Genomic DNA, 24,839 nt, shown 5'->3' on the forward strand with positions numbered 1-24,839 from the left:
CCTGATTTCATGTAATGTAATTAACAATGTGTTTTGAAATTTTATTTATTTGTTGCTTGTGAATGTAAACGGTACTGCTTTAATAGAAAATTAATAGTTTTCATATGTGTAGCGTTACCTCGATGGCATATGTCATTTTTGTCTTATGACGTGCAAAATACTACAAAAATATTCAAAATTGATTTTATATAAAAAATATACAAAATTTAAAGCTACCACCAGTTCAGAATAAAATCAGCAAACGATTCAATGCCACAAAAACATTTACATAAAAATAAAAGTAATTTATTTATTAATATCATAATTAGTAAAAGACTCAAAATTTATCTTTATGGAAAGCTTCTCCATAAAGATAAATTATGAGTCTCTGAGGAAAACTCGGTACAAATCATAAGTTCGAAGCGTTGATATCGATAGTTTTACCGTCAACAATATAACGATTTAAAAATTGATATAATTTTTTACGAAATACTTTATGGTTTACATCATTTATATTCTAAAATTTTTATTTTTTTATTCGTATATGGCCAGTACTTTTTGGTATCAATAATTATAATTTTCGCAATTAAAAAAATACGTTTGTTAGTAGATGATACATATTATAACGTATATTTTTTCTCAGAATATACCAAAAACGACTGAACGATTTATTTCATTCGAAGTAATTTCAATCGATTAATTCATCAGAGGTTGGCAGCACTGTTAGCAAGTCCAGCAAAAACCGACCGTTGACCGCCGGCGCGCAAGAATCGAATTCTTAGGTATTAGATCTGTAATAATTTTACGGAATTGTAAAGTCAATGGCTATTAAATTTAAATATCAGATATCAATAGGCTTAAGATTTAAATTTATAAATATTGTGAAACTCTCCTCAATTGTCGAACCAATGAAATCTAACGCGTTGATTATATACTTTTCAGCATTTAGATTTAATGTCATGTTAAGTTATAACTACCTAAAGGAATACGTGTTCTGTGCCGTAACATGATCGACGACATTGGTCCATGTTGAAGATCATGGATTGTCTATTTCATTCACCTGTAAGTGAATATAAAATTATCTCCCGAAGTATGTATTAAAATTTCTTATACTTATAATACATCTAATATAACCGTCCTCAAAGCAACTGTAATGATTTTTGTTCGTTTTAGTGATAACAAGAAGAAATGTATGTCTTACGCATCGATAAGCTTGTTAAATTACACGCCAAAAACGGAAAAAAGTCTGTTAAATATTTTTTGTTGTAACTATTTCAAACAATGATTCATTTATTAGTCTCTGCTCTCAAAATGATAGTACATGTAAACTAAAATCGCACACTTCATGTACGTAATTCTCTTTTCAAAATTTTTTCTTTACCATTATTTGTCTTTATGATCTAAATATTTCATTTTTATACAATTACTCAATGATGTCTGTCTTCCTGACCTATTTCAATATTCTGGAGAATTCTACACATAACACATTATCATTATTATTTTTTCATGTAAGAAACTGGTAAACTGACAGAATGGTCAACGGCTAGAAAGTGACAACCACCGCTCATGGGTGGGTACCAGTAACACCGGAGGACTTGCAGGTGCGTTGTAGGTCTTTAAGGAATGAGTAGACGCTTGAAGGTTTTTATGTTATCAAGTTTAAAAAGGTATTCCACCTGGAAGCTTAAAAAGGTATTCCACCTGGGCCTTCAGGACTCACATACCGAACAAATTTATATTTAATTAAATTTTATTTAAATTTTTAAATTTTTTATTCAAATTTTATTTATTATTTTTTATAGAATAGGAAGGCGGACGAGCATATGGGCCACCTGATGGTAAGTGGTCACCAAACGCCCTTAGACATTGGCATTGTAAGAAATGTCAACCATTGCTTACATAGCCAAATCGCCACCAACCTTGGGAACTAAGATTTTATGTCCCGTGTGACTGTAATTACAGTGGCTCACTCATCCTTCAAACCGAAACACAACAATAACAAGTACTGCTGTTTTGCGGTAGAATATCTGATGAGTGGGTGGTACCTACCCAGACGAGCTTGCACAAAGCTCTACCACCAGTATACATTAGCTTGGCTTCCATTTTGCAGTTGCTTTAAGTGCTACTTCCCCAGGTGTACTGGCCCATTTAGCTGCTACCTGGTGGTACGCAGAACTATCACTTTAAAATAATAATAGTTATTTTTCTTTGTTTATGCTATTATTATTTGGTAACATTTATAGTAACAGTTTAAAGTATCATTAATTATAATAAAATAAATAAAAAATAACATTGTAACTGGAAACTAAACACAACCTCTAGTATTTGAAAATAGAACTATATCTTAATCACTAACAGGCAAACATAGTCTTGTATACAACCATGAACAATATTTTTATTTAAATATAAAATTTAATTCAATAAAAGGTTCCACTAATTATAGATAATACATTTATAAAAAGAATGACATTAGCAATAGTCATTAACTAATTTGATCATTATTACAAGTCCATAAAAACTCATCAATCATTGTATTTATCATTCAGTTTAGTTTATTGTCTAAATAAATTATATAATAATACTAGATGGTACACGCACGCTTACCTGTACGTTTAACTGTGCACACTATAATATTTTATTCTTGAACCTAAGCATAATATATAAACAAAATATTTATTTCAAAATGATCTTAAATTTCAAAATTATAATATAGTGATTGTTGCTTTTATATATCGGATATTCGCCGCGGGTTTTCGCGTTTGATACATATATATTATATAAAAATATTATTTTACTATTCACAATCAATCAATGAATGGGTTGGTTGATACGTATATTTGTTATTAGTATTAATTGTCATAAATCTACCACCGGTTCGAAAATAAACACCTCAGACCTGAGAAGAACCAACGGAAGAAAGTTAGCAGGTTTTTTTTTTATATCTCATCCTTTACCTTTTTAATTTGAAATAACCTCGTGGCGATGTGTCATTTAAAAAGTCATTGGTTGTGAAATATCCTTTAGCACGCAAGCATTCTTTAATAATTCTTTTAAATTTCACAATTGAATATTTTTGAAAGTTTTCTGGGATTCTGTTGTAAAAGTGTATTCATTGTCCCATAAAAGACTTCTAACCTTACGTAATCTGGTAATAGTGGTTGGAAGCTAATACTTGTTCCTGGTGTTAACAGTATGTACGTCACAATTTCTGGGAAAATCTGTTATGTTTTTGCATACATATAGGAAGAGGGGTGTTTACATTGAAAATGACATCTTCATTAGCCATGCTTTCTTATTTAAAACAATTGGAAAATAACTTTATAACAGTTTTAACTCGAATTATTTTGCAGAGATCCTCTGGATGCCCTGAAATACCCAGTTAAGAGTGTACACCTTGTGGGCCATAGTACACTCGTCCCATATTAAAATTTTTGCTTCTCTGAGTATGTGTGCCATGTCACTTTGCTTAAAGATTTTACTAATGGGTTTCTCAGAATAATTAAAATTAAGAGGTAGTTTGTTAATAATGGTGTTTTGCTCTGTTCAGATCCAGATTGATACAGCATCTTCAAGGAGAATAAGATCTTGATTTTAAAATGGTATCAACTGACAGTTCAACATTTCTAATCTGTCTCTCCATTCCTCTTTTGATATCTTCAGCCAAACTTACCCGATACTTTTCAATCAATAAACTCCTATTGAATGATCAATAGCTTATCGGATATATTACTGATATACTAAATTCAATTTATTTGTTTTAAACATAATATGCATGTTTAATAACTATATTTATGACATGCAAGTATTTTAACTTTAATATTACAAGACATTACATTACATTACATTTAATTATAAGTCACAATATACATTTTGCCAATAAATTATAGACCAAGATATTATTATAATTCTTAATATTCATTCTATAAATTATTTGAATCTTTTGTATATACAAAAATCATAGAATCGGTTACTATGGCAACGGCTAACTAAGGTTTCCGATGATTCGTATGGGCTCTCCATATGGAGAGCGATAATAAGTGAGAAATCCGTTCTGGATGGAGGTTGAATACAATTCTTAGTGAGTGTCTATGTAGGGGAAGGAGTAAATGTGACAAATTTCATGTCAATCAAGCGCATAGTTTGGGAGATCCCATGATGTTATATATATACATAGTATAAGTAGAAGTGAAAATAGCATTAATAATTTTCTGGTGGTAGGGCTTTGTGCAAGCTCGTCTGGGTAGGTACCACCCACTCATCAGATATTCTACCGCAAAACAGCAATACTTGATATTGTTGTGTTCCGGTTTGAAGGGTGAGTGAGCCAGTGTAATTACAGGCACAAGGGACATAAAATCTTAGTTCCCAAGGTTGGTGGCGCATTGGATATGTAAGCGATGGTTGACATTTCTTACAATGCCAATGTCTAAGAGCGTTGGTGATCACTTACCATCAGGTGGCCCATATGCTCGTCCGCCTTCCTATTCTATAAAAAAAAAAAAAATGAATATCAAAACGAATTTGGGATAAGGGGATTTGTTTTTCATTTAAAATGATGTCAACATTTTTTTAACTAAAAATTAATTATTTATCATATCAAAATGTCAACATAATTTGAGTATTTTATGTGACATTGCAAAAGTATACATACATGGTATAAAAAAAAAAACAAATAGTTAAAAAATATAATGTAAATCTTTGACAATTTGATAGGTCTATCGATAGGAATCATTCCCTTCATTGTCGTCTTATACCTTTACCAATAACTTGTATATAATTAAAAAAACAATTATTTGGGTAATGCTTAGTAATAATATTATTAACCTGCTAATAATACTGTTTCAACTCAACTTAAAAAATACTTTAATTAATATATTTTTAATATACACATGTAGTATAAATAGCCGAGATGGCCTAGTGGTTAGAACGCGTGAATCTTAACCGATGATCGTGGGTTCAAACCCAGGTAAGCACCACTAAATTTTCATGTGCTTGATTTGCGTTTGTAATTCATCTCGTGCTTGACGGTGAAGGAACACGTCGTGAACAAACCTGCATGTGTCTAATTTCACAATATATAATTTCAATATATATGTGGATTTATTATATAACAAAGCCACATATATATTCATTAAATTAGCTAATATGTATTTTATTTTAAAATTAGTACATAATGATTTTTTTAACGCAGTTTTTTTAACCTTCGGAAAGTGGCCTTGGAGGAGGGTCTTATTAAAAAATGAAAATATTCTATGATGATATTAAAAATATATATATATATGATAAAATTTTACACACAGTGGCGGTTTGGGAAAAGTATTTTTTTTTTGTAAAAACACTACTATTTTTCACTTTATAACTCGTTTTTTTCTGTGTGTTGACATAACGATATTTTTTTTTTATGAGCCGTTTATTTTTAATTCGTATACTCGCTTCAGACCTAATTTGCTCTTAACACTGATAACTGCAACTTCTCCAATTCAAATGCTATATTATTTACACTGACTTGACTTAATGAAAAAAACCTCTCCTTTCAATCGTTCTTTTTTTTTCGTAGATTGGACAGTATTGTTTAGTAATTTGGTTATAAAATAAATAACATTTTTAAGAATTCCTTTTTTTTCTTTTTTAGAATTTCTTTTTTTTATTCAGAATTAATTTTTTTTTATTCAGAATTTCATTTTTTTAATTCAGAATTTCATTTTTTTATTCAGAATTTCATTTTTTTTATTCAGAATTTCATTTTTTTAATTCAGAATTTCTTTTTTTTATTCAGAATTCCTTTTTTTTATTCATAATTTCTTATTTTTATTTAGATTTTATTTTTCGTTTTCAGAAGACAAATGTAACACGAGCGTGTAGTCCGCTTAGCCGCGACGGAGTTAGCAGTGAAAACGTCTTTGGCTTGTGCAACACCGGATGAAAGAAACTTTGCCTATTATTCGTTATTGTAAGTGTAAAATAAAAAAAGTACTCCGATTTGTATGAACTATATTTAATAACGATCTAAATTCAAGAATACACGTGCATTAGAGGCGATTTTCGGATAGAGACTCTTGAGCGCGTTAGCAAGCACATTATACAAACTAATCAAAAATCCTAACGTGCATTTTTTTTTTTATGGAATAGGAAGGCGGGCGATCATATGGGCCACCTGATGGTAAGTGGTCACCAATGAGCATATACATTGGTATTGTAAGAAATGTTAACTTACACCACCAATGCGCCACCAACCTTGGGAACTAAGATGTTATGTCCCTTGTGCATGTAATTACACTGGCTCATTCATTCTTAAAACCGGAACATAACCATACCAAGTACTGCTGTTTTGCGGTAGAATAATAAATAAATATTATTCATGGTCTCTAGCCTTGAACATGAATGTGAAACACCGAACTCAATGTTTATTCTCGTTTTGAAAATTAAGAGTCTTCTGGTAGATATAGGGCTGGATGTATCGCCAAACCGATGATGATAAAAGAAATGCGGATGGTTGCTTGGGCGGTTGCGTGAACGAGAACGTTTTTTTGGGTTCCTTATTATTTGTTTATTGAAAACTTTTTTGACCACCACAATATGTAGTTGGAACAAAACGCGGACTCGATGCTTGAAGGCATTCTCTGCCAGTCAACTTTTAGGCTAAGCAGAAATCGGTGAAGGCGGTAATTAGTAATCAAATACATACTTACACTTATAATATCTACAAAATAAATACAGAGCTATTATTGTTATATTAAATAGTATATTTTACTGGTGGTAGGGCTTTGTGCAAGCTCGTCTGGGTAGGTACCACCCACTCATCAGATATTCTACCGCAAAACAGCAATACTTGATATTGTTGTGTTCCGGTTTGAAGGGTGAGTGAGCCAGTGTAATTACAGGCACAAGGGACATAAAATCTTAGTTCCCAAGGTTGGTGGCGCATTGGCTATAAGCGATGGTTGACATTTCTTAGAATGCCAATGTCTAAGGGCGTTTGGTGACCACTTACCATCAGGTGGCCCATATGCTCGTCCACCTTCCTATTCTATAAAAAAAAAAAAAAATGGATAATAGTGTATTATAGATGTCATAAGATGTCGAGTCTTAAAAGTAGAGGTAGCTTTTCTAATATGTTCAGGTACTTTCCTTCTTGCATTCCTTCCACGACTGCGTAAATCAATAACGCATAGTCTCCAGTCTAGGCTGTCTACGGCTGAGTTCATCTACTTACATATATAACACTCGGGAAAGTGCCGTTGCAATAATGATCAACTCCGCAGTCATGCTGTGCAAAGTCGTCATAAGTCCGTTCGTTAAATGAGACGCATATGAGGAGGTATAAGATTCATTTTCTGTTGTTTGTCTGTGCGGGGAGCGCTCCTACACCAGGCAGCGAACCATGAAGGAATCTCTTTGAAAAAGTTACCCTTCTTTATATTTGTATAGTTGGTTATGGTTTTGTGGTGGTTGTTTAATTGCAAATTTGTTTTCCATCGTTTTGTAATAGTACGAAATAAGTTTTTTTATTTTTGGATACCAGGAATGGGGAATACTATCAAATGCGTTTTTATAGTCTGCATAGGTACGATATAAATTTTTGTTTTTTGTAGTAGCATGTTTGTAAATCAATTCTAAAACTAACTGTTCATTGTATCCCATATGACTGCAAAGTAATGTCGCTTTTTTACATTAAATTCAAACCAATAAAATTTTTAATGTCTTTTTTTTTAAACAATGAAATAGTGATCCTCGTTGTCAATATTTCCCTATCTTGTGTGAAAATTTTCAATTTCGGACCGATAACAATCTTGTAGGGATCGGAATAAAGGGAAATCCGAGGGTACAATATTGAGTGAGTATGGTGCGTGAGGCAGTACCTCCCACCCTAATTCATTAATTTTTTCCAGTGTTCGCCTTGCACAGTACGATCTTGCATTGTCGTGTTGCAGAATAATACCCTTCTGTTGACAATCGCCGGATACTTTTTGATTAAAGATTAGTTCACTCCAGGTCCGGATTGGTTTGTCCTGGTTTCAGCACTTCAAAGTGAACAATTGCGCAGAAACCTCACTAGACACACAGAAGCGCCTTGTTTGTAGGACTTTCGCAGTACTTCGTGGTGACTCATTTGGCGAAAAACACTGCGTTTTTCGTTTTGAATAATCATATAGCATCCATATTTATACAAAAAAAAAAAAAAATTCTGTTTTAAAAGATTTGATATTGATATATTGTAATGGTCTGTATCTGGTTGAAGATACTCGATGGGAAAAACAACACTAAATGCTCGCACAATATGGTTTATATTTCAACGTACGGGAGGTAACATAAACAAACAGGCGAATATAACTCTAAGATGCTTGGACTATCCCACCAGGTGTTAGTAGCTGATAGCAATCGTATCTAGACGTGATTACTTTCTTAGAAGCAGGTGTTCTTAGGGTGTTATTATCTATATAAGTATGTATTTACAAAAGAAAAGTAGTATATGTAGTATATCAGTTGTCTGGTTTCCATAGCACAAGCTGTGTACAAGCTTAATTTGGGATCAGATGGCCGTGTGTGAAAAATGTCCCAGGATATTATTATTATTATTAGAAGCGTTCAAATAAAGTCCCGGAAGTTGTGGAAGCACTATCTTGCAGCTACCAAGATCCCTAAGATTCGATACGCATATTTAAGCATACCAGGTGATTATTCGAAGCGAATCTTGCCAGCGCGATTCATCTTTGGCCGGTTACCGTTCAGCACCATCTAGTGACGAGACGATTAACTAAGAACTATGGTTGAGTTTGAAATGGCGCTAGTTTCGTTGTTATAATATAAATATATTTTTAGTTAAATTTTCTTTAAATGTATTAAGTTCAAAGTTTGCAAATTTTTTAAGTCCAATATTTATAAATTTCTATAAGTCCAATTTTTATAAAAAAATTTAAGACCCAATGTTATTAAATTTTTCCAAGTCCCAACTCACTGGGATTTTTTCTTGTACCTATATTCACTACTTTATAATTAGTTTTAAAATACTTACAGATTTTCCTTTAACGCACAACGCAACTCACAATCACATTCAGTGCCACCGTCGTACTATCCAAATTCCTTCTTCTTGATCCTTTATCCGACTCGATAGGTTCATGATTAAATTACCACTTCTCAAAACAAAGACACTTAAATAAACTGTACTATGAACCTTATATTATTTGTTTAAAACTTGAAAGTGCGTTTCAGAAAATCGAATAAACTGATCAACGCCATCTATTAAGCAATTCTTAAACTAAAATGTGTTGCAAAGTTATACACTCCGTTTGCTACCTGGGGTGTCACATTGACCGTAGACTGCGCATGATATCCACCGTCAACAAGGCGGTGAATCATGCCGCGGCGGCACGGTCAAAGTTGTACACCCTCTTCGCATCCCGCGTAGCACAGAAGACAAAACTGAGGATCTACGGAGCTTATGTCCGCTCGCGTCTGACGTTTGCATTCTGCCTGGTATGCACTATGCTCAGCGCACCAGAAGCGGAGGTTGCAGATCCAGCAGAATGGATGCCTGCGAATGATAGTAGGAGCCCCGAGGTACGACAGAAACGACGTCATACATCGAGACACCAGGACGCCCACCGTAGAGGAGCACCGTGGAGAAGCAACTCGCGCGCACAATGTTCGGAAGAGCGGACAATAGTGCGTGCACCTCCACGACATTGCACCACTGCATGCTCGACCACTTGATGGGCGTCCTCTACCTTTTGAGCTCCTGCTGTCGCCGACCATTTGGGCATCGAGGACGACGATTTGGAGGACTGACGATAGGACGACGACCAACACTGGCAACCCCGAGGCCCGTACCCAGACTGGCCTAGGCCAGTCAGGAGGAACCAACTCTCTCTATACACACTGCTTCCATTGCCCAAATGTTCTCTCCACAATATTGCTAGTTCTAACAAGTATCTTGTTATACATTTTATCTGAAACTCTAGTTGTAGGATTAACAAGAAGGCAAGGCATGGCTAGCCTCCATCTCCCACAAAAATAAGCTTTCCGTTATAGTATTGAGTATATTTTATATTTAGGAGACTCATTTGAAATATGCGGCTATCATGGGTGCTGCCAGCCCACCGTGCCACCACATCCATGAACTTTCCAGATGGTCGAACCGCTGCCTGAAATTATGTATTTGTAAATTAATTAATATAAAAATTAATCCTACTACATATAATTTTACAGGGCAATAACTTTACAAAATTATTCTACTCTCTTGTACATAGATAGAAACATAAAATCTCCTATTTCTGTATGCTTCATGTTGCTGTGCTTCTGGCGTATCGACTATTCTAGCATGAGTGCAATTGATTGCACCATCAATATTCTGCAATCCTGGATAATGGTCTGTAATACGGGCCTTTTATATACCGTATTCCCAATTACTGTAACTGTCAAAAGCTGTTTAAAGACCAATATAATGTCTTAGTTTAATTCTTTGACTACATAAGCTCACCTTCAGATTCTACTGACTGATAACTTACTTAACCTTTTTCTCTTTATTAATTGTTTTTTATTGTTTTATTAATAACAAAAGAGGTCATTGTACCTTATTTTCCTTGCATACTAAACCTTGGTTAATATTTATGTAGGCAATAAAAATATATTTTACTAAAATATGTATTGAATTTTACATTACAAATCAATAATATCAATGTTAAAATACTATATTACAAATATATAAAAAAAAATACCGTTACAAGCTTTGAACTTTTTATTTTTGGCCGCCTCACCAGCTTCTTCTTTTAGTCTCTCAAAAGTCTGCTTAGCTTGAAAGTCAAAAATCTTTAATCAATATAGAAGCGTTACACTTAAATACTTTTGACTAATGAGGGTAGAGGCTTGTGAAGTGATACGAACACAATAATTATCCACACTTTAATTCGATTCACAATAAATCACAAATAATTTGTTAGGTTACGAGCTAGAGGCGAACGTTCTGTCGGAGGAATGCGTGTGCACCCGACGCGTATCGAGTGTCGACTAAGCGCCCCCCGCTGTCGGTCCGCGCTGGCCCCGACGTTTCGTTAGTGCCCACTGCCGCGCCATCTGCCGTCCAATCGTGCATTTTTTATAGTTTGCGCCGACATATATATATTTTTTTAATTTGACAACATGGAGGCGATCGTTTCTTTAGAAAACAAGCGTTCCTTAACGATTCTTTTAAAATTTTCAATTGAATATTTTTAAAGCACACTGTGTTTTGGTCAACAGGACAATTTTTAAGTCTTACTGTATTATCACACAATAATTGTAACATGCGATAATGCCGTGACGTTCACGAATAATGCTTTAATTCAAAGATAGTGTATGTCAACACTGCACTATTTAACTATACTGAACACGACTGCAAACTAATTATAATAAAACACAAATACTCATTTATTACAAAAGTTCCATTTCGTATATGCAAGGAAGCAAGAATGTGGCAGCGTGATTAAGAAAAGCTTGAAATTATCGCGCCATCTAGTGACGAACTGCTATTCTAGTCTATTATAACCGGACAGGGGCTCTCAGTGTTTTCCTCCACTTGACGTTACAAAGCATAGTGATTTGTGCGAACGCCTTGTAAACTGTCGTCAATTGATACTTACAGACGTTATTCGATCGTATTGCATGCATGGGTTGTGTATAATTCGGAAAAGTTGGAACCGCCGAGCAAATTAACTGCCTTTCCATTCTATCAGTCGCTGCAAGTTTTGGAAATGCGCGATAATCACGGATATTTCCTTAAGGCTATAATGTTCGATAGTATGCGTTCAAATCCTCATTCAACTCGGGCTCTGGTACGCAGATTGCCCATTTCGTTGCAGACAAAAATTCCTATTATTTATTGAGATAATTTGTATCTAATTAATACATAATATAGACAAAAAATAATTATACCTTTTTACTTGCAATTTATAGGCTCGTGTGATATCAATGATAATTAAAAAAATGTAAATTCTGATTTATTTACTAATTTATTCCCTTCTTACATTTTATCATAGGACCTTTATTATTTTAAACAGATGTAAATTTCATATCACACCACATAGGAGTAAAAATAAGTGATCAATAAAAGTCATCAGGTTTATTTTGCAACGTACGGGAGGTTACATTAACAAGTAGGCGAATACATTTCTAAATACGATGCTTGGATTATTCCACCACGTGGAAGTAGCCGATAGCAATTGTGTCTAGACGCGATTATTTTCTTAGAAGCGTTCAAACAATGTCCTGGCAGATGTGGAAGTACTATCTTGCAGCTACCAAGATCCCTAAAAAAATAAAAGCAAATGTTATATTATTTCAAGTCTGTCTTTATTTATTCTTCAGACTTATTTTCACAAATCTTAACAAACAAAAGAAAAACTATATATATGCTTTAATTCATTCTTTTCAGATATTTTAAAAGTCAAACTTCTAATATCGTTTGGGGTTTTGTATAAATATCAATTTACACATTTATACATTGTTTTAATATAAACATCGTTCCAGGTCTAAAATTTAATAATAATTATATATTTAAACACACAAACATAAGTTGACATATGGATTACAAACTGATAAGCTTATGTACTAAGGCATAACATTAAAATTTTGGTTTAGCTTTGATTTATTCGGTGACTGGAACTCACTATCCTTCATGGGCTATTTGTATGACCTGTGTTAAGGATAGTAATTTACCAACCCATCTTGGATGGGTAAAAAGTAGGCGTAGAGCGACATACATATAAATATTAGCTATTTAAGGCTTAAAAAATATGGCGGACTAACTTTTCTTCAAGTTTGGGAGACAAGTAACCCGTTGAACCAATTATTTGCTTCTCATTTTTAGCTTTTCAATTCCTGTCATCATTTCTTCGCTTTAGGATCGCTTTTGGGACTCCGTATACTCTGCTTGCCTTATTTAGTCCAACTTATTTTTTATTTAAAGATTGTGATGTTTATTTCATGCTGGTGTCATTCCAAGTGTAATACTGTCGTCTTTTCGCCATGCTGAAACAAAAATAATGTAAATTAAAACTAGATTTCAGAAGGTTCTATTATTTGACCGGACCAATTGACGAACCTAACATTGATGGCAATCCGGTACTTTCTCACTTCAATGTTAATCACACAAATTTAAGAAACTTCTAACCAAATGTAATTCAAAAATCAACATTTTAGATAACAATGTAGGAAGAGGGGTGTTTACATTGCAAATACCATCTACATTAGCCATGCTTATTTATTTGAAACAATCAGAAAATAACTTTATAACAATTTTAACAAAGTAACAAAATCAAATAATACTACTACTTAGGTCCTAACGGCGACGAGTCTTGAAAGTAAATTTACAGGTAGCATTTCTAATATGTTCAGGTACTTTTTTCCTTCTTGCATTCCTTCCACGACTGCGTAATTCAACACTCATAGTCTCCAGTCTACGGCTGAGTTCATCTACTTTCTGCGTTAATGCCTCAATTAACTTATATATATAACACTCGGGACAGTGCCGTTGCAATAATGATCAACTCCGCAGTCATGCTGTGCAAAGTCGTTATAAGTCCGTTCGTTAAATGAGACGCATATGAGGAGGTATAAGATTCACTTTCTGCCGTTTGTCGTTGCGTGCCGGGAGCGCTCCTGCACCAGGTTGCATTTGCGACTATTGCAGCAGTCTTAGAGGAAGAGAACAAACTCGTATAACCTCTGCAGGCAGTCGTGATAAGTGGATTTGGCTTCCCGCTTCTTGTTTGTTGCGGATTCCAGGGCCTTCTTGCTTTTTCAGGAAATCCATTTCGACCACGGTCGAGGAGACTGGGTCCTCTTTTATCATAGGCAGAGACTCAGAATGCTACGGAGAATGTGTGAACATTCTCGAGGTCTTAGACGTGTTGCTCGAGGTAATCGTTTCTTTTGTTGAATGGTTAAGAGAGTATTCAGCTTGGCAAGTGTGCAGTAAATGAGACAGAACCATGAAGGAATCTCTTTGAAAAGGTTACCCTTCTTTATATTTGTCTAGTTGGTTATGGTTTTGTGGTGGTTGTTTAATTTCAAATTTGTTTTCCATCGTTTTTTAATAGTACTAAATAAGTTAAACGGATTAAAGGGAAATCTAAGGGTGCGGGTGTGAATCTAAATATTGAGTGAGTATGGTGGGTGCGGCAGTACCTCCCACCCTAATTCATTATTTTTTTCCAGTGTTCGCCTTGCACAGTACGATCTTGCATTGTCTTTTTGCAGAGTGACACTCTTCTGTTAACAATCGCCGGGTAATTTTCGATTAAAGATTGGTTCACTCCAGGTCCGGATTGGTTTGTCCAGGTTTCTCAGGTTCTCAAAACAGTTGAAAGTATTAGGATTAATGCTATTGTTATTGTTTAGTCAAAGCGTCGATTGGAGTTTGTCAGGTTACGTACGAAAATAAAAGTAAAAACAATAATTTAGTATTCGACTACAAACTTAATGAAAAATCTATAAAAAGGGTAACCGAGGTGAGAGACTTGGGACCTCGATCATAAGCTGCTATTTAATAACCATGTTGATAACATTGTTGGAGTGGCATATCGGATGCTAGGATTTATTCATAGAGTGGGTAAGCATTTTCACTTCAAATCCATCTCATCTCATTTTGCTATACAATGCCTATGACCGATCCCTTCTCGAGTAAGCCTCAACAGTTTGGAATTCTACATATAAAAAAATATAGATAGAATCGAAAGAATACAAAATAAATTTCTTAAACATCTTTTCCTTAAAAATGATGATTCTCACGCTAATCGTCAAAATCTCAATATCGTAACGTTGAAAGAACGTCGTATGGAAAAAGATAAACTCTTTCTATTCCTTTCTTACTTAGTAATATATTCATCTGATGTCCTCGCATGCAAACACGCAATAATTTTTTGTTCGATAAAATAAATTCTATGATCTTGATTTATTTTTTGAAGGAAATAAAATGTGAAATAAATTGTCACCTTCAATAGAATTTGTATATTTATTATTTTTTTACAAAATTATTTATTAAATCGTAAACCCCGTAAAACTTGAAACAATGTTTAATTTCATTTTTTATTTGTTTCTTCAATTGTCAATTTTTATTCTGCTATGTATTTTTGACTAAATTATTTGTGAAGACTTGATTGATATATGATTTTTTTAATGTGATAAATATTTTTGTGTATGTCATAACTGTTTGTCTTCCTAAGATTAAATAAATAGATAAGTTATATACTCTTTTGCTTATGATTTATCCTATAATTTGTCTAATAGATATTTGTACGTTATAATTTTGCCATATCTTTATTTATAGAGTTCACCTATTTTTCCGGAGGCGGTTCTCGAGAATATTGAAGTCGGGAGACGTCTTCTTTTACTTGCTCAGAACCGTCTCACTAGAATCTCTGCGCATGTAGCCTTGGTTCTATTGAGAATGTCTTTTGCGGTATCAAAAATTACCTATCTTCTAAGGACGTCTCCTGTCTGGTTGTTCCCTCAAGATTCATCTTCCTTTGACAGCTCCTTAAAGTGTACGGTGGAAAGCAATTTGAATGTGTCGGTGAATGAAACCCAGTGGAGCCAAGCTCCTTAGCCTGTACGGTCTGGGGGTCGAGATGTGCGACGAGTGAAGGATGTGTGTCTGCCTGCCTTTTTCGCATCGGCGCATGGGGTTGTTAGTCTGGTCTCTAAAATTTTATCGTCCGATGGAGGCAGGACTATCATAGCTTTTGCTGCTGAGGGAGTAGCGGAGTAGGACACGCTCTTCCCGAATGCACCCCTTCCTAGATTTCCAGAAAGGCAGCGTGCTTATAACGATGTGGGGTACAAGTCTGAGCTAGATCCGACTTGTCAGTGCGGCTGAGGAAGCGGTTCTCACCAGACTGAGAGCGGTGTCGAGGGCGGAGTCTGGAGCTTGGTTGCAAGCTTTGCCTTCCCCCTACTTTGGAACTCTTCGCGACAGTGACTCTGCATGTGGCTGTGGCTCTCCGCTTGGGCTGCGATGTTTGTCAACTACACCAATGCATCTGCGGGTCCATGGTGGGTGCCAACAGTCATCATGCATTGTTCCGGACGATGCTCGGGGAGATTTCCCCGACACCACGCTCTAAACGACATTGTCCGGAGGGCCTTGGTTTCGGCGAATGTCCCATGCGTCCTGGAACCACCATGTCTCAGTCGCTCCGATGGCAAGAGACCAGATGGTGGGATGCTACCTGTGTCAATACCTTCGCGGTCTCTCACCTGGCTCACACAACACGGACGGCTGGGGCGGCTGCTGAGAGTGCAGCAGCAAGAAATCACTAGCGTTCGAGACCTCGGGATGTTGGGAGTCGGAAAGTAAGAACTTTAATAAGGGAGATTGGTTGTCGCCTTAGAGAGAGGGGATTTGACTGTCGCACCGGGTTCTACTTGTGGCGTGAACATTAACGTGGTATTTGATTTCATAGAACTTTAAATTTGGGCTCTTGTCAAAAGTTTTAAAATGGTGGATAAATTTCAAACGTTTTACCTACAAAAGTTGTTTATAAACAACGAAATAAATAGCATTTAACGCGGAAAAGTGGCTACAATATTTCGAACTATATTTATTGGCCACTGATAAGGACTGTAAAAAGAGAAAAATTGCAATTTTATTACACTCGATTGGTGGAAAACGTGTCGAAATATTTAATTAATTCAAAATTGAAATAACAGAAATCCCTTTAGAAGACCTCATCAATAAGTTTAACAATACGAAGATATATACAGCTTTATCACGAGTCTAGAAACTCTCATCGTCAGCTTAAAATGTGATTTATATATCGCCAGTTGAAATCCGATCACCGAGGCTTAGTGGTAGAGCCAAGCTACACCAACACCAGTAGCTCAAAAGGGCCAGGCTCGAACCGGGTAATTACCATGCTTTTACAGAATACCGTCGTGAAACAGCAGCATATTGATGCTGCTGTGTTTTGTCAGGTGAGTGAGAGTTCCGGAAGCCCATAAAGGGGGATTGTATTTGTGCTATATTAGACAGCCGTTTGGGCTCGCAAGTTATCGGTGCATTAGGTCACTTGTCCTGGAGGTCAGCGGGATCTGAAGAAATGGTGCTCCGCTAGCCGCCCGTGGTTTGTAGGGGGCCCAACTAGCGTGCTAGCCCTACGTGAAAGGCTGCCCCGCCGGCCACGCATAATCACGGAGTTGCTCCATCGTGGCGGTTGGCGACCGGATGGAGAGGACCCGATGGTGACTCCCGAGGGGGTTCGGGCGTCCCCGCGCTCTCCATACAAGTTCCCCATCGGTGTATTGTTCCTTGCGGACTGCTTGGCTCCCGGTATGGTACTTTTTCCCAAGTTCATTCCCCTTCCCCTATTCACTCTTAACTATGAAAAGAACCAAATAGAAAAGTAAGTTTAACCAGCGGTTGCACTTCCTCTCCCTTAAGGGAGACGATATTAGAGAAATGCACTTTAAAGTGCATTGCAGGCGTGTGCGTATACTCGTGTACGTGTCCTCGCCCCGCGACCCCTCTTATTTAATATGTAGAATGGACTAGCAAAATCAACACCTACAGTCTTAAACGGAAAGTCTGGCGCAACTCTTTGCACGGGTTAATTGCCCATTATTGGATATACAGGGTGACTGGTGAATTACTATCAATATTTAAGGAGGATACTCGGAACATGATTCTCATTCGAATTATGTAAAAAAAATAGGTACTTAATTTTTGACCAAATTTACATAAATTTAAATAAATGAAGTGTGGACACAAGCCGGCGGCGCTTGCGGCGCGGTTTTGTACTGTGCCGCTTGCCACCTGCAACACTTGCCCCGTGGCCAAGTAGTCGGGCGGGCGCCGCCGTAAAGTTCATATGTCCGTTTTCCCCCGCGCGCGCCTAGCGATCGATTTTACGCGTATACCTAATCTGTCGTGTGTGAGTGTGACCTGTATCTCAGTGGACTGTGTGGAATCTACTTCACAAAGAAGGGCTATACCCGTATCATTTTCGACATGTTCAAGAACTCAGTGCCAACGATTACGAGCCACGAATAAAGTTAGTGTAGTTATGTAGGTAAATAGGTAGTTTCATGATTGACAATCGTTGTAAATAAGTATGATTCCATTTTTAAATACGCCGGAAATACCAAGATATGTAAACAGTTCATATTAATTTTTGTCCCGAGGTCACATCATTTACCTAGTCAACAAAATTTGTTGCTTAAACGAGTGAAATATCTTGGTATTTTTGCCTGTCCGAAGCCAGAATTAAAGTAAGAAGGGGGATTAGATCATGCTTGTTTATTAAAGGTAGCCTGCTACCCTGTTAACACGTGACGGCGTTTGGACGTAGGTATACTACCGCGTGATAACTAAATGTACCTACCTGTTTTGTGTCGACAGCGCAGCTAGGGTGTCCACACGATGCGTAATTAATTACATAATTGTTGGTTAACTTTACTTAGAAGTTTATCAATATTTATGTTATATGTATTTTTTTTTGTCATATATGATCGTCAAATATCACGTCCTTAAATATTGATAGTAATTCACCAGTCATCCTGTATAGCCTTGATGACGTCTACATGTAACGTATTTATGCACTGTATTTCTTGCTAGACGTCTACCATTAATTGACCAAATAGACTCACGAATTACTGATAATAATAATTGCGGCCCTGCGTGCATATAACGAAGATGTTCTCTATTAAATATAAGCTTCGTGAGACAATGACTTAAATGAAGAAGGATAGGATGTTTTTTATCAAAATTGTAGTCCGTGTTATCCAATCTACCAACGACTCTTATCAATTTTAAATCATCATCGAAAAATGGTGTTAATGGTAAAATCGTTGATTTATTACTTATAGCCTTACCCACATTTAACATATTGTAATCTTTAGGAAAAGATTGTTTTTGAGAAATTGCACAAAGATTATAAAATGAATCGTTCAGCTCATCTAAGCTTAAGCTTCCTGTCCTTTTATTTGTTTTGTTTCGTAAATTAAAAATAAAATGTTTAACATATCCTAAAACTCTTTGAATTTTTACAAATTTCGAATATTTTTCAAATTCTATTACAATAGGTTCTTTAGTTGCATCTGCTATGGCTAATGCTGAGTTTAGTTTGATTTCAGGCAGACTAGCAGAGTCCGACGTACCACGGGAGAATACAGGCCATTCCGATTCTGTTTTTAACAAAAACTCAGAATCACACCCATGTACCTGACGTGCGACTGGACATCTAAGAGACGTCACAGCTGCTCTAGATAACTTAGCTGCTAAGAGTGCTGCGCATAGTTCTAGACGAGGTATAGTTGTAGGATTAAGCGGAGGTACCTTAGACTTAGAACATAACAGTTGTACATGAATTAGGCCTTGTTTATTAATTGATCTTAGGTAGATGCAAGCTCCTATTGCACGTTGAGAAGCATCACTAAATGAGTGCAGTTCAATGTAATTGTAATTATCACAAACAACCCTTCGTGGCACCTGAAGACTATGAAGAAGGTATGATAAATCATTGGTAAACTCGTTCCAAGAATTTTGTATGTCTTTTGGGACTGGAACATCCCAGTTAGTTTCCTTTGCGATAGAGATTGCAATATAATTTTTGGCAAAACCACACACGGGCTTATTAGACCCATTGTATCAAAATTTTAAAACTAAAAGATAGAATTATTCGCTTAGTAGCAAACTCCGATTTAGGTGGTATTTCAAAAAAAACCCAAGGTAGCAAGGTATCATTATTAGGATCCCAGATATTGCCTAAAGCACTAATTGAGGAACTTATACTTAATTTATCGTTCCTATTTATTAAATCCGAATTTATAATGGGTATACAATTAGATTTGTATTTGCGTAGATTAAAACAACCCCTTTTAAGCGTGTTTGACACAGAGGTGACTTGGTCAAAGTTAACATGTAAAAAAAGCCGAGATGGCCCAGTGGTAAGAACGCGTGAATCTTAACCGATGATCGTAGGTTCAAACCCGGGCAAGCACCACTGAATTTTCATGTGCCTAATTTGTGATTATAATTCATCTCGTGATTTAAGGTGAAGGAAAACATCGTGAGGAAACCTGCATGTGTCTAATTTCACTGAAATTCTGCCACATGTGTATTCCACCAACCCGCATTGGAGCAGCGTGGTGGAATAAGCTCCAAACCTTCTCCTCAAAATGAGGAGAGGAGGCCTTTAGCCCAGCAGTGGGACATTCACAGGCTGTTTCGGTTCGGTTCGGACACAGGTTTGAATATATAGAAGTTTATCTTCACTATTAGCACCAGTTGTAAGATCGTCTTCATAAAAATCATGTTTGATAATTGTTTCTATAGATTTATCCGTACATTCCTGTCGTAATTGCCACAGACAACGAGTACTTAATAAACTAGAACTTGCAAGACCATAAGTGACTGTCTTAAGTAACTTGTCGTAATATTTTAATTGGCTCCATTTCGCTTTCCCTCCATAAAATTAATTGTAAATTTTGATGATCATCGTGTATTTTAATTTGTCGATACATTTTCTCAATCTCAGCCGTAAGTAAAAACTTATATTGTCTGGCTCTAATTAGAATAGCAAATAGTGAATCTTGAATGTTTGGTCCTACCATTTGGAGGTCATTTAGTGAATATCCTGATGTGGTAGGCGCAGAGCCGTCAAAAACAACTCTTATTTTTGTAGATTCACTGGTTTCTTTGAATACTGCATGATGACACAAAAAATAAGATTGTACCGGTGGTATAGATTCAGCGAGCTTCTCTAAATGTCCAAGCTCAGAATATTCCCGAATGAAATTTGAATATTCGGTTTTTAATTGTAAATTTCTCCTAAATCGTCTTTCCAAATTAAGAAATCTTTGTAGTGCCATTTTGTAAGAGTCACCTAGGCAATCAGGTGTGTCGATTAAAGGTAATTGGACTGAAAATCTCCCACTAGGCAAGCGAATAGTATTTTTTTATAAAATGTTGCTCACAAACCTTTTCGATTTTGGTAAGTATAGGTTTATGTGGAACCTCTTCAATACTTTATAATTTAATAATTTTTGTTGACTGATTATAACATAATTATGACTTTGAATTTTCTTAGTTGTACGTAAATTGGTAGAAATAGCACCTGTAATTAGCCAGCCAAGTTTAGAACTTCTTAGTTTAATAAGACCTGGACCCAATGACTGCTCGTCTTTACCTAGAACATCCCAAAACAAGTCTGCACCAATGAGTACATCGATGGACGATGGAATGTTGAAATTGGGATCGTCTAGTTTTAAATTCTTCGGTAGTTTTAAATTATCTAAGTTAATAGGAGCAGCAGGAATCGAACCTGTTAACTCTTTAAGCACTAAACAAGCTAGCGTTACATAATATTTTTCGTGTATTGACCTAAGTTGAGTAATGCAACTCTCTGTTATGTGGTTAGACGAGTTGTTGCCAATACCTATAACGCTAATTTTATATATTTGGCTTGATTCGAGACTTAAATATTCTTTTAATTGTTTGCTGATAAATGATGACACTCCCACAATCAAGTAATGCACGAACTTGAACCGATTTATTTGTTTTTGGATTGCGTACTTTAGTCAATGCAGTAGATAGTATAGCCTGATTTGTTGGCTGCATTGAGAAGTTTGCTATAGTATTAGTAGACGTAGTAGTTAAAGAACACGAATTGGTATCGAGTTCTTTCGTTTGATGAAGCAATATATTGTGTTTTTTCTTACAAGTACGACAAGGACCTAGTTTACAATTATAAGTTTGATGTCCTCCCCTTAAACGATTCATGCATAGTTTTAATCTTTGAACATCAGAAACCTTTTCATCAAAATTCTTTCGTTTAAATATGCCACATTCATATATTTTGTGATCTCCGTTGCAAATAACGCAAGACTTAAAATTGTTACCATTATTTTGCAAAGATGTAAAAAAATTCGTATGAGCTCGTTCACTATTAAAATTAGGGCATGTAGGCCGTGAAGAGCTACCAGACGCCTTTAGACTATCTATTTTATTACGATGTAATGTTTCTAGTATATCAGCACGACCTTGTCCAAAGAGATACGCATTTCCGCCCATCTAGTTAAAGTATACGTGTCTAGTTTAGATGACACTATGTGTCATTATATTATTATTAGAAGGTTTAGATGACACTATGTGTCATCTAAACCTTCTAACCTTCATGTCTTCTAAAAATGTGGAATAAGCTCCAAACCTTCCCCTCAAAAAGAGGAGAGGAGGCCTTTAGCCCAGCAGTGGGACATTCACAGGCTGTTACGGTTACGGATGTGTATTATTAATATATCCCAGTGCTGAGTAGGCTGAACAAGACTACACAAAGCGCGCAAGTTCTTTGTAACGTGATCCACAAGAAAACGTAAGGATCGATCAGACTCGCGACTCAACTGATCAATTTTAAAAAGAGCATTTAAATGATGATTTATTAGCTGTCGTTTATTGTCATATCTCTCACATAGCAAGCGCCACGCATCATCATAGTTAATCTCGGAAACCTCAATATTTGAAATAATGCGTGCGAAATCACCTTCGTAATATGATGTCAAATAATGAAATTTATGAATAGGCTTAATGCGATCCTTATTGTGTACAACTGATAAGAAAGTGTCACGAAACTCCAGCCATCGAAAGTAGGCACCATCGAACTTATTAATTTGTAATTGCGGTAATTTATATTCTGTTTCAAAATGATCGTGATGACATCGAGACGAGGAAGAGGTATTTTGCTCGTCTTTGTGACTGCTAGAATCAGTAATAATAGTATGAGCAATCGTAATACATGTCGCAGAATCTTGCTCAATAGCATCTCGCTCATTTATTTCTAATGCCAAATCATTTGAATTTAAAACATCAATTGAATCTTGCAACTGTTCGTATTGATTAGCTAATAAACGAAATTTTTCTAATTTAATTGATAATTCCGATAATTGAATTTGAGATAAATCCTCCTTTATTGAAATAGTATCAATATAATTTTTAAATTTAGTAATACGACCTTTTATAGAAGAACGCTTAGTGAGTAATGTCTTTAGATCATACCACTCCTTTTATATGGGAATTTGTAATAAGAATTGGTAGGTAGATCGAAATTAGGGTATAGGGTAATATATATATATATATATATATATATATATATATATATATATATACAACTCGGAACAAATATTTTGTTATAGTATTTTTTTTCATTACCTTTGATCCTAACTGATACTTCACTCACTGTTTTTACAAATAACAATTTATAAAACAGCACAACTATGCTAATAATAGTTAGAACATAGAAAACCATTTTAACTATCATTACATAATAACAAAAAAGAAAAAAATCCAAGAGCTAATTTCTTCCTTAGAGCCAATTGCCGATGACTACCTCCTGAGAAAAGTATATAGCTGACCGTATGAACACAGATACGGGAATGGAGACGGCGCCGGATGCCTCTGTGAAGCTTATGCTCACAGACTCCGACGACAGTGACTACGTTACCGATGGTGAAAACCAATGCCGACCGCCGCGGTAAGAAGACGACGAGCGGGCTCGCTAAGGCGAAGACTCTGCTCAAGAAGAAACAGGAGGAGGAAAGGGAGATCGCCTTCGAGAGGGCGCTCCGCAGCAGGGTCTTTAAGAAGGTGCCTGCTGACGCTTCAGCCCACGAGGTGCAGACGACGTCTACACGAGGATCACGAAAGACGAGTACCCGTCCACTATAATAGAAGTCCTCAAATTTGAAGGGATGCTATATTGAAAAGCTAAATGAGTCTGCAGCCTTTTAGGGTATAATTGAGACACTGATTTTATGAAGGGAATGTCGCTGGATATCTCGTATAATCAATCTTTTGTGGCATTTTTAATTTTATATATACTTGATATATTACATTACAAAGTAATATAATATTGTTTGGTGGAATCAACCGAGGAATTGTTACTGATTTGGAGTTGTTTGAGGCTCTGCTGTTTTGTGGAGGAGAGGCTGCTTGTCCAGTGGCCGGCTATTGCTGCTTCGCACTGCATTTATTTATTTGCTCACTCATTGAGACTCATTTGCTCATTTGCTTCTTCCGCATGAGTAGGCTATACTAATTTAGGGGAAATGCATATTAAAACAACTACTGATAAATCTATTAAAAGAAAGCCATATAGACTATCTTATCAAAACACAATAAATGAAATAAAAAAGTTTTTATATAAAATAATTAATATAAATTACGACGGAAACCCGAGTGGACGGCGTTATGAAGCTGTACCAATGGCTTGTGCCTACGCGCCGTCCACGATCGTCGCAGCGGGCAGTGATCTTTTACTTGCGTTACCCTTCACTAGTGATATATTTCGATCGCCCTAAAAATAATTGTATTCTGTATGTAAATTTATGTTAATGCGATTCCGATTATTCCTTCTGTTTTGATTACTGTGATTGACTTTATATGTATGTTAGTGTTCTCTCTACTCCTTTTGACTGTATTGTGTTGTGAATTATATGTGTACGTCCGAATTAAATAGTGACTTTTATTTCGTCCTGTAGTAGACTATCGAATACATTGTTAATTACTAGTTCACATTCGGACTGCCTTTAGAACCAAAAGCTCATTTTTAAAGAAAGATAGTAGCTGATAAAATAGAGGAAATGTTGGAAAGCAACATAGTTAGGAAATAAATTTCAGAATACGCCTCTCCAATATTATTAGTACGAAAAAGAAACGGTGATTTTAGACTATGCGTAGTCTTTATGCGGGTTATTCAAAATTAGTAAAATTGCTAGGTAGTGACGAATTAGTTGCATTTATACATGATATTTTGCTTTCTACGGCGAATATTACGAGATTATAAACTTAACATGAAAAAATGTTTTTGATTGTTCGGCTGTTCGTTATACTTTAGGAA

At 35.8% G+C, this 24,839-nt stretch overlaps 1 long non-coding RNA gene across 2 annotated transcripts; it reads left to right on the forward strand.

The window, feature by feature from the left end:
* Nucleotides 1–935: 935 nt before the first annotated feature.
* Nucleotides 936–24,397, forward strand: LOC126779716 (uncharacterized). Of its 2 annotated transcripts, none has more exons than XR_007670383.1 (5): nucleotides 936–1,069; nucleotides 1,493–1,580; nucleotides 5,816–5,929; nucleotides 19,073–19,257; nucleotides 23,311–24,397. It is a non-coding gene; the product is annotated as an uncharacterized LOC126779716 (long non-coding RNA). The 2 variants fall into 2 exon arrangements; XR_007670384.1 differs by having other exon boundaries at nucleotides 945–1,041.
* The last annotated feature ends 442 nt before the right edge of the window (nucleotides 24,398–24,839 follow it).

This window comes from Nymphalis io, chromosome 29, assembly GCF_905147045.1.
Source record: "Nymphalis io chromosome 29, ilAglIoxx1.1, whole genome shotgun sequence".
NCBI lineage: Eukaryota > Metazoa > Arthropoda > Insecta > Lepidoptera > Nymphalidae > Nymphalis > Nymphalis io.